Source organism: Ruditapes philippinarum, unplaced genomic scaffold (assembly GCF_026571515.1).
Source record: "Ruditapes philippinarum isolate M1 unplaced genomic scaffold, ASM2657151v2 ctg1871_1_1_1_1, whole genome shotgun sequence".
Lineage (NCBI taxonomy): Eukaryota > Metazoa > Mollusca > Bivalvia > Venerida > Veneridae > Ruditapes > Ruditapes philippinarum.
The window spans coordinates 16,188-34,069 of record NW_026862769.1 but is presented as its reverse complement, the minus strand read 5'-3'; the positions used below and the strand labels follow the sequence as shown (position 1 = coordinate 34,069).

The 17,882-nt window shown below is 29.9% G+C and overlaps 1 protein-coding gene across 1 annotated transcript in view; it reads right to left on the bottom strand.

The window, feature by feature from the left end:
• Positions 1 to 16,907, bottom strand: part of LOC132720134 (cyclic nucleotide-gated cation channel alpha-3-like) — a 67,663-nt gene extending 50,756 nt beyond the window's left edge. Inside the window, exon 1 of the mRNA XM_060704163.1 lies at positions 16,630 to 16,907. The gene's annotated coding sequence lies outside the window, so the exon portion shown is untranslated. The remainder of the gene's footprint in view (positions 1 to 16,629) is intronic.
• Between the last annotated feature and the right edge of the window lie 975 nt (positions 16,908 to 17,882).

Sequence of the window (17,882 nt, the reverse complement as noted above, 5' to 3'; positions counted from 1 at the left end):
GCAATACATGTATATACACATGTTCGTAAATTATAGCCTTAAGGTTAGGCTTTGAAATTGCTATACTTGGACTGTTTGCATTAAATTAAATGGTTATTTGTTCAATGACAGAAATAGACTAGGTCAATGATATTAGAAATGCTTTTAATTTTAGACTCGATTTAGTTTACCGGTTATAGGGGATATTTGATCAGTCATCTTGCATTTTCCTGATATATCTTGAGACATGATGTTGATAGAGTTCTAAGTGGATTAGTTTGTATATTGATTTGATGAAGCTTGTAACAAATTTATTCTCTGTTATATACAGATTTGTCGAATCGAATCGTGTATCTCACACTTATTAGCAACATCCACATATAATTAGTACGTGGTATATCAACATAATTACGTGTAATTATGGAAAAACAGACCTCCAATAATGGACCAATTAACTTTTATGTTTTAGCTCTTCACGTATATGGTCATATTCACCACATTTGAAATGTCTTGATTTATTAGTTCAAGAAACATGACAAATTACAATTAAAACCTCTGCAAAGGAACACGAAAGTTTTGTTTTGGTCGTTGTAGAAATGTGTTGCTTTAGAAAGGTTACAATCTAGATCGGTTACGAAGTCTTACTTTTGAACACATTTTAAGTTATGTAATACAGAGGTTTTAGCTTTACAGAGGGTCGCTCTGGGGAGGTAATTTTGTATGCGATATCAATATTAAGAAATGACAAGTTATACTTTTATTTCTTAAACTTTTTGTCTTATTTACCTGTTAACATGTCTCCCCATGCTCGGAAAGGGGCCTCTGCACCAATTTAAATGTTTAATGAATTGCGTGGTCATAAACGATTTTTATTTTCTCACAGTATGGTTCAAATCTGCTAAGGATTACACACACACACAAAAGAGTTAGTACGGACGTATACAAACTTTCTAGTGTTCAGTTAACTTTCTCTTAAGTCTTAGTTATGGAACAATAACCGTTATATATCATATCAGACAATTAAAGCCGGCTGCTGATTGGTTAATTTACATATCAATATGCGACGAATATTCCATCGCTTTCTGAAACACAATGATGCTAATCTTTTACATCGGATGCAAGTCTTATCACAAAGATCACACTAACATATTCATGAAGAGATCATACACCAGAAGCCATGAAGCCGTTGCTCTTGATGGCAATCTTAATATGAGAAATATTCCAAGACTCAATTAGATCATTCAAGATTGTCTTAAATGGAAAAGATTTCTCATCTGAGGTCAATAAGTGCTTTTATAATTTCCATTTTTGTTCTGGTTACGAAAGAGATTAGCTAAAAAAAACTTTTCGGCTCCGTTATTTGTTAATAAAACTTTTATTCATATAATTATAATAGTTATATTACAGTTTTTTTTTATTTGAAGCTATTTGTATGTAAAATCTGTTAGATAAATAATATAATTTGTATTATCAAATTTCATTAAGGTCCAACATGTTTATGAAGCAATACATCTAAGGTAGTAGTCTAAGTATGTCTATAAATTGATTGCTATGAATTTGAATAATATCAAGTTGAAATGAAAGTTGTTTGATGACAAAAATGATTCACATGATTTATAAAAGATTTCAACGCTAAAGTTAAAATAATTTACATATAAATAATATAATCATATAATTCGGTTTTTGTCGAATTGCAACGGATAACATGGATTGCTTTGTATTTTACAGAGCTACATTTGGAATCATGCCAAAACATTTTGCAATCACATGACGGAATAAATAAATCAGTCGTCAAAATGGTAAACTTGCATGCAATGCAGCATTAACCCTCGTCGTTATTCCGAGATTATTTTGTAGTTAACGTGATTTGTTATCATCTTTTAGTCCAAAATAGGAACCTAAACAAAATACTCTGTGAATGTATGATTTAATGACGCAGTTCACACTTTTTTTGCAATTTCAAAATGTTTAGTGATTATTATTAGCAAAGTGTAGTTTTGAAAAAAAGGGAAAAAGATTTTAGTACACGGTTGCCAGTTCGATACATAGTGAGAATGAAAAGGAACAAGGTCAAACTCCAGCTTTATAGATTCGTCAGTAGGATACCGTCCGGAATTTGACAAACACGGAAGAGGGCATAAATGCGGAGCAGCGAGAGGTGAATTGATTAATAATTACAATTATAGCGAAATCATTATGCAGCCTACCTTTAATTAATTATGATTCTAAAGAAGTCACAAACGATTTGAAATGTATACATACAATAAATGTTATAACGAAGTTGACTACAGAATGCTTTGGGTGTCATGAGAAATTCCCTTTGTACTGTTATATTCAAATTTTGTATGTCATGCATGTTGTATTTGTCGGCAAACAAGTACACTGTCATTTATCTTTTTTCTTGGAAAAACAAACAACAACAACAAAAACACATATTTGTTTTAAAAACATTATTATTTATTTAAACTAAAAGCAATCAAAGTTCCAAGTCATACCAAGCCCGTATCATTTTCAATTTTGTTGTGCTTTTTGTTCAGATTTTGTTTCTCTGTTTTGTTTTCGTGTTTGCGATATTGGCGTTCTGTAAGAAGAGTTATGTTGTTGTTCTTTTTCTATGATTGTGCAACACCGTATTAAAGCAATGTTTGACTGATGCCACTGTCCAACAAGCAAGTATTTGAAAGCATTCAATTATTTAACTACATAGTTTTATTACGCCAATGTTGAATAGATCAATGAATAGATAATACCATATCATTAAACACAACCTCATTAAAACCTAGCTACGGGAACTATGGGTATGGATTTCTGGGACAAATTACCATTCTCTTTTCATGTTAACGTATGTTGAACTGTAACATTTTATTTTATATGCAGGCGACATGTCAATAACGTCCCTAATTGGATTCTTTATGGCGTCCGTTTTGTATGTTTAAATGGTTTAAACGCTCGTTTGCTACAGTAATTCATTCAATTTCCTTGCAAGAATATTTTGCTATCGACCATTCTGATTTTGATGCAAGTTAATGGTTCCAAAATAAAGCAGAACTGAAGCACAAATAATGATAATGCCTAATGTAACATAGATGATTTTTCAGTATTTCGTATATAATGTATAAAGTCGGAAATTAAGACATTGCACCGTACACGAAAATCTGGCGAAATTGGCTATTAGGCCAGCATATTTACATATAGTTGATTCAAAATAAAGTATTTGATAATCATATGAACTAAACACGTGTTGCAATAAAGACATAAAACTTTTTCTCAACGGGCTTGCTTTCTGCAAGAATTGTCTCGCCCCGCCCTCTTCTCTGATTCTTTTAATAACAACTTATTTAATATTATTAAGTATTTCAAGCACAGTTAAAAACAATATATTTTACTCTTTCCATTGACACATAAAAAGCTGTATAATTGGAAACCTTGAATATAAAGTTATTTCGCAGTGTAATAAGTTCTGCTTTGTGAGATATTTTTGTTTGAAAAGTAGCCCAGTGGTTACCATACATGTCTCTTAATATAGAAATCGTCGGTTCAAGCCCTATTTTTGATCACGACCAGGTTTCCGCATATGACCCAAATACGGGACAGGTATGTCCGATTATTCGATTAAAAGAAGTTCCGAACACAAAATCTGTAAAAATGTTTAAAGCTATATATTTGCTGACTTTAGTTTACAAAGTTATTATTTAAATTTTGTAAAGAGAAATTAGTGTTAAAAGATGGAATGAGAAAAATATGTTAACTTTGTATATTTCCTTAAAAGTATATTGCGATTGCAAAAACTCATTGCTAATCGGTTAAAATCGTTAACAAAAAAGCTTTTTTTATATTTTGTACATGACATTTTAGTAAGTTATTAACAGAGACATTCTATTTTACAATTCCTTTGAGAATCGATAAAAATATGGATACCACATGATTCGTATGTGTTATGCAACAGACATTTTGTTTACAACTCTTTTGAGAATAGGCAACACATAAGGATACTGCATGATTTTTCCATTTACAAATGATAGAAAATATCAGTAAATTCATAAGATATGTTTATATTGAAACTCTTTAATTTAAAAGTAAACTTTTAGCATTTCATAAAGCATATATCGCAATAAAGTTTAGATTTTTTACTGGTGGAGGAAGACCTCATGTGCCCCTCCGTGCATTATTCAACGGCAACCTAGCAGAACCACTGACGTTCCGTAAGCTAGCCGGATAGCTTCCTTACATAAAAAGAAACTCTGGAGGGATTCGAACGCGGGGCTGTGAGTGGACAGTTGTTTTGAAACAATGACCTTACTCACTCAGTAACGGACGTCTTAGATTTAAAATAATCATAATAACATTCAAGTGCCTGTTTCTTTGTACACTGGATTTTACATAAGCCATTATAAATGATACATAAACAGCCGAAGATGCCATGAAGTGCATAACTACACTTTTTTGCTATTGATATAAATGTAATTATTCACGACCATACCAACTGTACAAACTAATTTGCTTTGTTTACTTGTGCAACAGCTGGTGTAAATCAGTAAAAAACAATAATTATTGATCCCTCCTACCTCTCATTAGTTTACCATTACAACAGTAAATATCTAAAATGGACTTAGACATATTACTGTCGCACTGTCACCATCGGTCTGGCGCATTTCCCTATCGTATTGTCGTACCGTCATCATATTATTCTCGTGTTTTGCGCGCTTCGTTATCAGACAAAACGCGCTGGCCCTAAAGGTACACCGTAGAACAAACCAAGTTACTAATTATAAGTGGAAGACAAAACATACGTATCAACCTATCTTGACCTGCACTGGTCACGTGGGGAAAATCTTTGAAGGGTTTAACAACATTTATTAAGTCTTTTTTATATCAACTAAGAATACCAAACTGAATGCCAAACAGTAAATCAATAATTCAAAAGAAGAGTAAATCATGAAAATCGGTAACACACACACACAAAAAAAAAAAAAAATAAAATACAAAAGCAAACAAACAAGCGAACAAGTTGCATTTAGCATTTTATACAGGACAGCGAAACGTTCATTAAGAATTATGTATAAAACAGATTCAGCTCAAGTGACTCTGACTGCGTACAGAAACGGTATCTGTATTAAAAATGTTTTAGAATAAAAGGTTTTAATAACAAACTTTTTCCCCATTTATATCGGGAAAAATACTTATCTTAAATTTGAAATAATTTAATAACCATAGGGATAATTTGTTATCCGTAAATACAAACTAAGTCCTTTTCATCCTTGTAATTTATGGTTTTAAAGTGTCATCTATAAATAATCGGTTATGTAGGACTGAACTTAAAATATCAAAAGAAAAACATGACCGAATGATAAAAAATATATAATAATTGCCAAACAAAAAAATACAATTTACGCTTCCCCGTCAGAAGAATGGTAAAATTGTTGCATCTCTGTAAAGGAGATTTATTTATTTGCCAATTCTTTTGACAAGTGGCACTGCTAGAAATTAATTGAAACATCTATGAGGCGAGTGTGGGCAAGATATAAGAGTTTCCTGGTCACTTTAGCGTCCAGAAGCCGGCCGGAGAGTGGTCATTTTTTATCGGAATTCTGCAGAAGACATGTAATTATGATCAATTGTTCCATCAAACTCGCAGACATATCTACGCACTGTCAAAACATTACAGGACAATTTTCTCCCAAATTACATTACTGTAGACCTTTCCTTTCTCCAACTTAACAAGAGCATGCCAATTCATATTTAATTTAATCAATTATCATGAACATTTTCAGAATGTATTTAAAAGTAAAATATTGTAACTTGAACAAAGAAAATGATTTACACATTTCAAACAGCACTTGTAATCCACAGATGGTCGAAATAAGCAAAAACAAGTCCTTATTGCGTAAGTAACGCATTATAAATATGGTGATACATGTAAATACTGCAAAAATGGATGCTTAATCGCACATAAAATGTTAATTATTACATGAATCTTAAATCTCTTTTACTTTTCCAAAATTAAAATCTTAGTACATTTTCTCAAGTTTAATTTATCTTGAAAATATGTTCGGCTGATGTGGAGGCATGCAACTTTAATGCGACTCTTTCATGACATTCAATGACACGAGGCGTATGGTCCCAAAGTTAGATTCTTTGTGTGCCCTTACTAGAAATGGGTGAAACTAAATATATTGGAGTTTTAAAAGACAATCAGAGGTACATTCAATGAAGCAGTATGTCAGTAGGGATACTGGAAAATGTCAAACTGAAGGATTCCGAAATAAAGCTCCTATATTTGAGCACACTTTGGTAACAATCGTGTTCTTGCATATGACACTAATACTATTCAGTGTTTCATGAATAAGTCAAATAAAATATAAACTTTATTCACGTTCGAGCCAGGATTAATGTTATTTACGCTGCAAAATACAATAAGGAATATATCTACCTTAAAGACAATTAGTTGTGTAAAAAGAAAGGATTTTATATGCTGATTTGACTTCACAAGATTTTTTTTAATTAATTTTATATCTTTATATTAAATACTCATCGATTCAAATCACATAAGACAGCAGAACGCACGTGGAGGTCCCAGTTGCGTGTCATCACAGACGTATATTAAATAGCTAACTTTCGCCTGTCACAGATTTCAGATTCCCACAACATTTTTTCCACTAAGCAATCCTACAAATATTGATGTAATTCATCAGCTGTGAGCATCTAATTTGCCCGTAATCATAATATCAAATAACCCTCAGTCGGCAAATGATCAATACATAGATAGCGACTTCATTTCCAAATCAAACAAAACTCTTACATGACCGTTGGGCTTGTCATTAGTGATATCAAGGTACAAACTATACATGCTGTCTGTTTGCTTTTAGCATTAGAAAGTGCTGAAACTGATATTTATTTTATCAAGCGTTTTACGGATTTTAATGACGCTTGTCAAATCTATGTATTTACATATTGGCGTGTAAATATTAGGCAAAACCAGTCGCTCGTTTCAGAGAGGTCGAATGTTAAATCCCCATTCCGTTCATAGACGGTGTCCTATCCGCTGGATATTCATTAAATACTGGATGGTTTCAAGACTGTTTAGTCATGTGTCCGTGTAAGTTGTTATCGTAAATATATGTACTTTTTATACGCACACGCTTCTGTTCCACATTCTTCGCAGTGAAAGCTTGAAAACTAGTTAAAGAACACTTTTATTTTCCATCAGTGATTTTGTCAAAAGCAATCACTTTCTTGTATGACGTCGTTTACAATTGCTAAAGAACTATGCATACCCGTAGAAATATGAATTTTGTTTGATGTCAGTTGAGTAAATCGGAACGAGTCACTTTTAAAATAAGTGTTTACAGACATAAAACTTGTGAAACGCCATAACATTGAAATTCTAAAGATATTTTTTGTACGTCTAATGGAAAAATGATACCATTATTGTTTCACACGCGTAGACTGTGTCCAATGCATATACTGCCCACAACAGTTTATTTCCGTAATCTGTACAGCAGCGCAGCATGATATTATTACCATAAGGCTTTGGGACATATATGTAGCTTCAGCAACCCGTAAAGAATGACTTCATCAGGACATATCCCCCTTGGATTTATGTGTTCAAGTGCAAATTGAAGATTATTAAAAAGACTTTGTTCCAATAAATAAATAAAAAACCGCCTTCCATCATTCAATCAGAAATTTTAAGTGTTACGGATTCAGTTGTTTTGGAGCACACTGGGAAAGACCTATTTTAACAGTGTTCAACCTAGAAAGTTTGTTTGTGTGAATCTGTGCTATACCGAAGAAATCGTGAAATGAAAAGCTCCCCGTTTGGTATTTGATTATTCCCGCTATTTTAACAGCTTACCTTGCGATTGAAAAACTTCTTTTTGCTACGGCAATTTATATAATTGTATTTCACAATCTCTAAGGACATGGCATTTAATGTGCGGGCGCTGAATTAAACTGGCATCAAAGGAATTCTTTAATTCTTCTAAAAGCACAGATTTTGTTTGTCATTTAAACTGTATATGTCTAATGACGTCATGAAATTTTATCCTCGGGCGACCATTAGGTGATACAATAATGGAAAACAAAGATCAAAATAACTACACCAGATATGTTTAAAATATAAAGTATGAAATCAGATATGTATATATTTAGATAACGTCCACGTAAATAGAAATTTGAAACATTTTAATAGTATCATTCAAATCGAGAAACAACATTTAAATAAAAAAAGATAATATTTAAAAAAAAAATAAAACAACAATTACTTAGGTCTTCGACAGAACATACATAGTTCAAATAAAAAGTTTCGCTACAGGCACTGGCTGTCTCGTCCCTAATTTGCAGACGATTATATTCATCGTATATTTTGTATATATTTAAAGATAGATATCACATGTTTGTAAGTCTTAATCCCTGAGACTTCTTTCGATTTGGAAACAACAACAACTTTTTTCTTGCTTCTTTTTAATTTTTAGCAGACGACAAATAAATGCCGCATACGACAACGTAAACAACACGCCATATAGAATACGATTTACAGATATGTGAATATTTGAAATTTCAATATTGGAAAATTACTGCTCCCATTCGTTCTTTTTGCGAAAATTCAATTTTAACATAACTCTAGGGGAGTTGTTGGAACAAATTAAAAGTGACAGTTTGTGTTTTTGTATTGCATCAGTTTTCAGGGGATTACAATTGAAAGCATATCTGCGAAAGATATTATGAAAATCTAATGTTAGGAATTCATCGTTTCCGGGAAATAGCCTGCTAAAGTATGTTCGTGGAAAACGAATCTTGTTGAATTATGAATAATCCGAAGGCATTTCCTTCAATGGAGCACACAATTATTTACTGCCCTACACACCTTTTTATTAATAGTAAACATTTTTTTTAAAATTTATCTTACTAATCACTTATTTCCGTAATTATCAGTATTATCATAATCATTATAGCCATCACTAACATTCCTTCCGTAATAATAATAATAATAATAATAATAATAATAATAATAATAATAATAATAATAAAATAATAATAATAATAATAAAAGAATAATAATAATAAAAATGATAATTATCATCTTCACTATTATGTTTTCTCTTCTGCATCATCATCATCATCATCATCATCATCATCATCATCATCATCATCATATCATCATCATCATCATCATCATCATCATCATCATCACAATCATTATCCGCTGTATTACTAGGATAATTTATTAAAGCATAGAACCATTCCTTTTAAAGTTCATGTGGTAAACACAATGTACGCAAATTCGATTAATTGAAAAGCTTTTTTTTCTTTGTCAACATATTTTTTATCGTCTATTACTGCAATAATACTGGGTACTTTTCCATACCTAATTTATTTCTGATGGTCCGGCGGATTAAAATATTTTATACAAAGAAACTCAAACCTTTCTCTTATTCGACCTTAGCGTTGGTCCAGCGGGGGTCTTTTTCAATGACGTAAATGCAACATCGCTAATATAAGAGTGATAATATAGATAATTTGTGCAAGTTTATTGAACTTTTCTGGTCATTATCATTCCCAAAACGATTTATGCAGGTTTTGTAACGCCGATTTTCATTGGACAACGGAACAGTTTATATTATTTTTGATATCAAGTTACGAATTACACAAAATGAAATCAATTGTGCTTCATTGTAAATTCGTTATAATTTATTCATAACGGCACAGTTTGTATGAATAAGGTAACAGCCGTTAGTTCTGGGACATATAACAATGACCTAATGAATAATGTCAATAATTTGCAGTATACAATTTAAGTATAATACTATCACTATTGATTCATAGGCGACACGAATGTCATCACAGAATTATTAAATCAAATCTTATTACTTTTTGTTATAAAAAACGCCTTTTAAACATTTATAGACATATTTTCAAGACCACCAACGGGACTTATCTAAGGTTGTCTTAATTGCAGGGTGGTCTCATTAGTGGATATCATAATCATAGGCTACATGTATATATACATAATTTGACAGCAGTCCATTTTGTACGTACTGTTTAAAACGAAATTAAATTTTGAACTAAAATACTGATAATGTTTTTAGCTTATTTGAAGAAATCGGAAGTCTGCTGGGCTCCATTATTAAATGTACCATTATGTATTGGTCTCGCATTTCAGAAACCCTGTTCGATCTCGAATCTCGAAGAAAAAAATATTTACAACAAAGCCACCGCTCCCGCCCCATTAGTGTAATAAGAACAATGATAGTTCTTTCATGTTATTCAACTTTTCAGTTCAAGAAGAGAAGAGCTAGGATATGGAACAAACACGTGTTTTTGAAATTTATAGTTCAAAAAGTTTCCTTGATTAAATACAAACACGTGTATATCAGGTAAAAGACTTTAGAACATTAATCATGCTGTCAGCTGACATAAATGTAAAATTAATAACACTTATAAAGATTCTGAATTTCTATATGATATAAGTGGAGAAAAGACTGAATACTGTTACATCAAAGAATCATGGTAAACAATGAATAGTACATTAGAAGCCCCCGGTTACTCTGCAGACAAAGTAACGTTTTGTAGACACAGATAATGATGACTAAATTGCTGTGTTTACTGGTTTACTGAGATGTTAGATTATCAAAATTTTACGTCGTTGATTTTTTTTGTTCTGTGTTTTGTTTGTTGTTTTTTTCTCTCTTTTTTCTCATTTTAAATAATGTCAACACTTATCTACTTTTTGAAAGAAATTATCTTTTTCATCATTATGGTAATGTGAAAAAAAGAGATATTTGTTGTTCAATCATTGATGAAGTGTTGTTTAACAACAACAAAATAACGTTGTTGATAATTCGTCATTTTGATTTTATGATTTTCTTCGTTTTGAGAGAAAAAAAACACAATACGCTTCCCAAAAATTGATCCTAAATCTGCGAAATCAACATGAAATGTTCATCCACAACTACAAATAACTTCTATATGAAATTTAAATAAACATTAAATCTGCACGAAAGTTATTTTGTAGGCATTTGATACTGTATTTAAATATTGTATCATTTGTTCATTGTAATCGGGGTTATAATGCAAAGAAGATAATTATAGTGTTATTAAAAATTTTTATTATTACATGTAATTCGGATTGTATTAAGTTTTATCAATCACAAAATGTTAAGTTTTTTTGTTTACTGGTCAACTGTTATTTTGTACGTTTTATAATATAACATGTAATAAGAGATAGTTTGTCAGTAAGCACAAAATTTTAAAAGGACTTTACTGATTTTTTTTTGACATGACGGAACTGGAAATATTTTTCCGAGATAAGTGTACCAAATGATGAAGGCCTGGTTAAATAGCTTGTATGCACTTTCTAAGCTCATTCCCTCATCCTGTTTTGTTCAAAATATCAAAACCGACACAACCTTTTTCCCTAAAATCTAGCTAACTAATGCACAAGAACCAATTTTCAATTCAATATGAGTATATATTTTGTTTCCATTTGCATTGTTTTCCATTTTAAGTTTGAAGATTTTTAAATTTTATGAGTTTAGGCCTTTGGACATGCAATGGAATTCCTTTAACATTATACATTAAACGTTTCATCAACACTAGGATTTAATGAATACTTGGAAATCATTGTTATTTATTTTCATACATCTCATCAAATTAGAGAAAAATCCATTTTACCGGATGACTGTGCTTGATTACAAGGATTAATAGAAACTATCTGCGATCTATTAAGCAGATGTACGTCACTGTAAATCAATAGTTTTCACCTGTAATTAGCAGCGATATAGGCTCTCTGCGCGTTCAAGTATTATTGTCGTGACAAACGGTTACCATGGCAACCGTCAATAATGGATTTGTTACCTGGCGCTAAAATGGAGCGATGTTTAGCTTTGTTGTTGCCGTAACTATGAACGATATACAGTAACACAAATATAAATGTAATTATAAAATTGTGTATATAAATATTATATGTATGGTAGATTCTGGTCAAATTTACCATTTAAATTGCTTAAGTTGTGTTGCCTCCCATTATATAGTTTGAGGGATTTTAATATCAAAATAAAAAAAGAAGAAAAGCTGAAGTACTAACAGTGTAGAGTGCGGTCAGATTGCACGGCTAAAGGCTTATCAGTAGATGAAGGGTAAAGGTCAAATTCAATCGGTTAACATATGATCATAAATGTGTCTAATGAACGCACTTAAATAGCCAAAAAATGTTTGAGTAATGAACAAATGCGCTTATAAAATTTTAAAAAGTAAAATATTAATGTATCTTTCGAAAACTCTGTGTCTTTGAAATATTTTGTTTGAGTATAAAACAATATCATTAAATACACGTTCTGAGTCGCGAGAAAAATCATTGAAAACTAATGGTTTTCACTAGTTCATTTTTAATTTTTTAAAGAAGTATATTTTTTAGAATTTTGAAGGAATCCATGTTCGTGCTTAAGTGTCAAAATGAAACTGTTTGGATTGGGCATTGAACTCACGCTTTTACAAAACATACGGCGAATGTTACCGGGTGATACGACCTAATTACGAAATGTCAGCGATGTATTACGGACACACTCGCTGGGGAAATAAGTAAATGCAATCAGAATATTGACAGTCCATACAAAATACTAATTTGCTTCTTTCAGAAACAGTTTTTTTTAATTAAACAATAAGTATTTGAAATGAGAATTATGATCAATCAGTTAATTGTAGACTTGTAACAATATTTAAATGTTATATTCTGTAATGGAAATATCATGTATTTTTCTTTTTTTTTTTAGAATAAATGGGAGTTTAAGTAAGAAACACTTAGTCTGAATGAATTAATTTTAACACGTTGCTTCACTTACAAAAATACATTAAGCGTTTTTCTTAAAGAATGCAATAGATAACAAATGTACTATATTTTGTATTAAATATTATATATACCCGTACCATCAGAAACTTTCGTGTGATTTTGTACATTATTTATATTCATACAAGAGGTAAAATGTTTAGGAATCATTTTGTGTCATTTTGGGATACGTGTTTGCCAACATGAGTCGCACGTGTATCTCTTTTTATTTGTTTGTTTGTTTACTTGGTTTATACGCTGACTTGAACTTATTTATGTCAATTATGTTCATACCTCGGCGGTCAGACCACCAAATAGATTTTCCTTGATAACTAACCAGTAGATACAAGTTTCTTTGCAAGTGACTGACTCCTATTCTCAGCGGTAAGAGACAAATGGCCATCAGACTTAATGTCCGAAATCAATCGTCATAGATATGTTCTGTTATATAAATGCAAAGCTAAATTAAATCTGAATTTATTTTCTGTCAATGTCAATTTTTAAGTATATTAAGTCATAGCTAGTCAATTTACAAAGTTTCTGTCACTGAAGTTCACTTCCATTCATTAGAATAAGAGGGTGCAAGTGACTTCATGTTCATTTTGAAATATACCTAGCATTTTGAATATGGCTTCTTAATCTAGTCCTGGACAACCAGCTGTTAAAGCGTGATGTTTATTAAATATTTCTATTTATGTCAACAATGTTAACGGCACATGATGCCTCAGAAATATTTTTTCTTCTATTTCTTAAGAAAGAAATGTCAATATGTCTTTAATGATTTTTAAGTAATGAACTTTAAAGCATGTTAGATGTTAAACAGCTGGAAAAGTAGCAGTGAACATGGCCTTATGTGTCGCAAATGTACAAAATGTAAGCAAAGTAGTATTATGTCTTCCAAACAAAACTATAATTCATAATATTATGTTCAATTTGCGTAGAGAGCAAATGATGCAAATGATAGCTAATGTTTATGGCCAATGAGTATATATCCTTTGTATATTTTATCAGTAACAATACACCAAAAATAAACAGTTTTTTTGTGAAATAACAATGATAGCATTTCTGAAACTGAATAGGCCTTTAATAAAACAGTTATTTTCATGTAAAATATCAAACAAAATATTGGTAAAAGAAAAAAATCACTATTTCTGTACAGTATAATATCTGGTCAACCTGTCTTACTTACAAGTATGTACATAGAAACGCAGCAAAATGATATATGTACATCCAGATGTTACCATACTCGAGTATGCGGAACTTGTTCGTAAAAAAAAAAAAAAAAAAAAAAAGTGGGCATAAAATGATATTTGAATATGTTTTCCATGATGCATTTTAACTGCTAAAATTAAGTCTAACTTTTGTTTATTTCTATGGCGTTGTATAGATGAACAAGTAATAAATACACAAGAATCTTTCCTGTGCTGTATTTGTTTGTTATGCGTTTAGCGTTTCTAACGATTCAGTTTACATTTGAGCCGCGTCACGACAAAACCAACATAATGGGTTTGCGACCAGCATGGATCCAGACCAGCCTGCGCATCCGCGCAGTCTGATCAGTATCCATGCTGTTCGCTATCAGTTTCTTTACTTGTTATAGGGTCTATAAGCGAACAGCATGGATCCTGATCAGCCTGCGCAGATGCGCAGGCTGGTCTGGATCCATGCTGGTCGCAAACACATTATGTTGGTTTTGTCGTGACGCGGCTCATTTGATTTATTCTTATTATGTTGATGAATCGATTTATCATCAGTTTTTAACTTTTTTGTTCATTTATTCATTTTATTATCTTGTTTTCTGCTTTCGAGTTTGCTTAAATGATCTGAAAATATGTCGGATAAATTTGCATAATTAAAACATTAAAAGTTTGATTCCAAAGGCCATTAATCATTCTGTAGAAAAATGACATTTTGTTGAAGTGGAAAAATACCCGACCGATATTTAACAAAACTATTTGAAATCAATATATTGCATAAAACATCTTCACACAATATTTCAATATTACATGTAAATAATACATGTCCGAAAACAGAAATTAATGTTGTTGTTGTTGTTGACATACAGCCACAATTACTTTTTGCAAATTGTTTTCAATTTCAAACAACAACAACATCAACAAACAACTTTTTTGAAAAAAGATAAATGTACTTTTGTTGTTGTTTTAATGGTAATTTTCTTATTGCCAGTGTGTGAGGTAATACTTAGTATATAAACAATATAATTATACAAGTTTATACATAAAAGATAATAAAGATTTAAAACAAGAAATAAAACAAGGAGAATAAAAACAAGATATGTTCATTTTCCATAAATAAACTAGTTAGGAACGACACACATATTCCTTCATGTTTAATTGGTTTTTTTACATTTTAATATGTTGAAAACTTTAGAATGCTTATTTCTTAAAGTCATCAAAATACTTTTTTTATAATATGATATTATTTTCATCCTGCAAAAAAGTCTTCGTTTCATTTATAGTATAGTTAAAATGATTTCTTTTTCCTTTTATCAAGCTCGGCTTTTAAAAGTGATTTGTTTTGAATAATCACTAAAAATCCATTTTCGGCAAGTAATATTAATCAAAATAATTAGATAAGTCTTGTATTATTATAAAATTCGTTCATCGTTATTATTATTTTGTCATCAAAATTATCACAATTTTGATTATTATCATGAACTTATAATGACGATAACTAACATGATAATTGACTTTTTATAATATCATGTAAATAAATGATAATAATAAAACTAGGATAAAAATGAAGATAACATTGGAGATAATAATAATGATAATTATAATAAAATTACTAAAATAATAATTAAAATGATAATAATGATAATAATAATAATGATAAAAATAAAAGTAATAATAATAATAATAATAATAATAATAATAATAATAATAATAATAATGATGATGATAATGATGATGATGATGACGATGATAATGACGATGATGATGATGTTATAATAAAAATAAAGATAATAATAAAAAAAATAATAATAATAATTATTATAATAATGATGATTATGATGACGATGATGATAATGATGGTGATGATGTTATAATAATAATGATAATAATAATAATAATAATAATAGTAATAATAATAATAATAAAATAATTTATAACAATAACAATATAATAATAAGATGATGATGATGATGATAACGACAACTATGATGATGTTATAATAATAATAATAAAAATAATAATAATAATAAAAATAATAATGATAATAATAATAATAATTATTATTATTATTTTTTTATATAAATAATAATAATAACGACGACGACGATGACGACGACGACGATAACGGAGTTACCTCTTGGGCTTCAAAAAATAAAAATAAAAAAAAATGACGACGACGACGACGATGATGATGATGATGATGAATTATAAGAAATATTAACTATAATAAGTGGACTAATAATGTTAATCAAAATAATAAGTTATTAAATAAGTATGCTTTAACAATTACGTTACGTTAATGTATATATTAAGTATTAATACTGATAATTGGTGAAATATTCAAAGTGATAATAGTACATTTTTTTCTATAATAATTCAAATCATAATTTATCAGGATTATTTCATGTTAAACACATGCTTACATAATTCGCTAATAAGAATCAAGCAAAGAAACGACATTTTAAACCAATTCTTACACCTCATTTAGCAATATTTACGTTTTAATACCGCTTCCTTGTAACAATAATATCTATTCTAAAAATAGTCATAGGTAGATCGACACGAACTTTTTTTTCTTTAGTATAATAAAGACACTTTAACCTATATAAAAAACAACAAAAATCAACTTACCACATCAAAAAGTATAATTCTTGATATATCCGTAACCTTTCTTTATCAAACTGCGAAAAAAGAAAACTATCTCGCGTTAATTTTTTTCTTCTTTTCTTTCTAATTCCAAACACTATTTTAATGAAAGAAAACACTTTAATTTACTTCCTTTAACATTTGAATACACACGAGTTAAACTTTAATTCCGGAAACATTAGTCCCTTTAAATTGAATCCGTTCCTCCGAGAATTACCAACTGTAGCCTTATAGAGATCATCCGTGTTAGGAAATGCCGTAAAAACGAAGTAGAGTCGCGAGTTAGCTTTCCATATATTGATCTGTATATGACAGGCGCTTGTTGCCGCAAAAGCTTTCAATAACCAGTCTTTGTATACGCGCGAAACATCTTTAATATTTACTGATTGAGTGATGCCACGTTCTTTGTACAGGAGGTCAGCGATGTTTTGTCATATCAAAAAGTGTAGAAAATTGGCATTCAGAATAAAAAAGATCAATAACTTATCACGTTATCACTTCATTCCGCGGCTTTTCGATAGTTTATATATATACCGCGTATTACGGTTTATGTTAAATTTGATAACAGAATGGTTTTATTTGAATTGATGCTAAAGCGAAAAAAAATAATTTGAAACAGCTAGTTTTAAGAATATTTTCACTTAGTACTTTAGTTTTAATTGTATTTTTTAAAGATTATTTATCATGTTTCCCAACATTAATATATAGATAGCGGTAGGAGAAATAATGTATTATCATTTTGTAGGCCATTACACCTGGCCAAAGAAAAGCAAATTGTATTCAAAGGTTTCTCGTGAAATACAAAAATAAATAAATAAATAAATAAATAAATAAATTAATTAATTAAATTAAATAAATAAGTAAATAAATAAATAAAAAGATAAATAAATAAATAAATAAAATGAATAAATAAATAAATAAGTAAATAAATAAATGAATGAATAAATGAATGAATGAATGAATAAATAAATAAATAAAAAACATAAAAAATAAATAAATAAAATGTATGTATAAATGCATGAAAAAATATATTAATCAATCATTAATCAACAAACAAACAAACCAACAAACAAACAAATTGATAATACATGTTACATAAATCAAGAAATAAGCAGGTATTTTTTAAAATCTATTGATTCGATTTTGATAAAAAAAATGGAATTAATATTCATAATATCCTCCGGATCACGGCTGAAGGACAGTTTTAATTTGGAAATTATCAGAGCACAGTTCAGCCA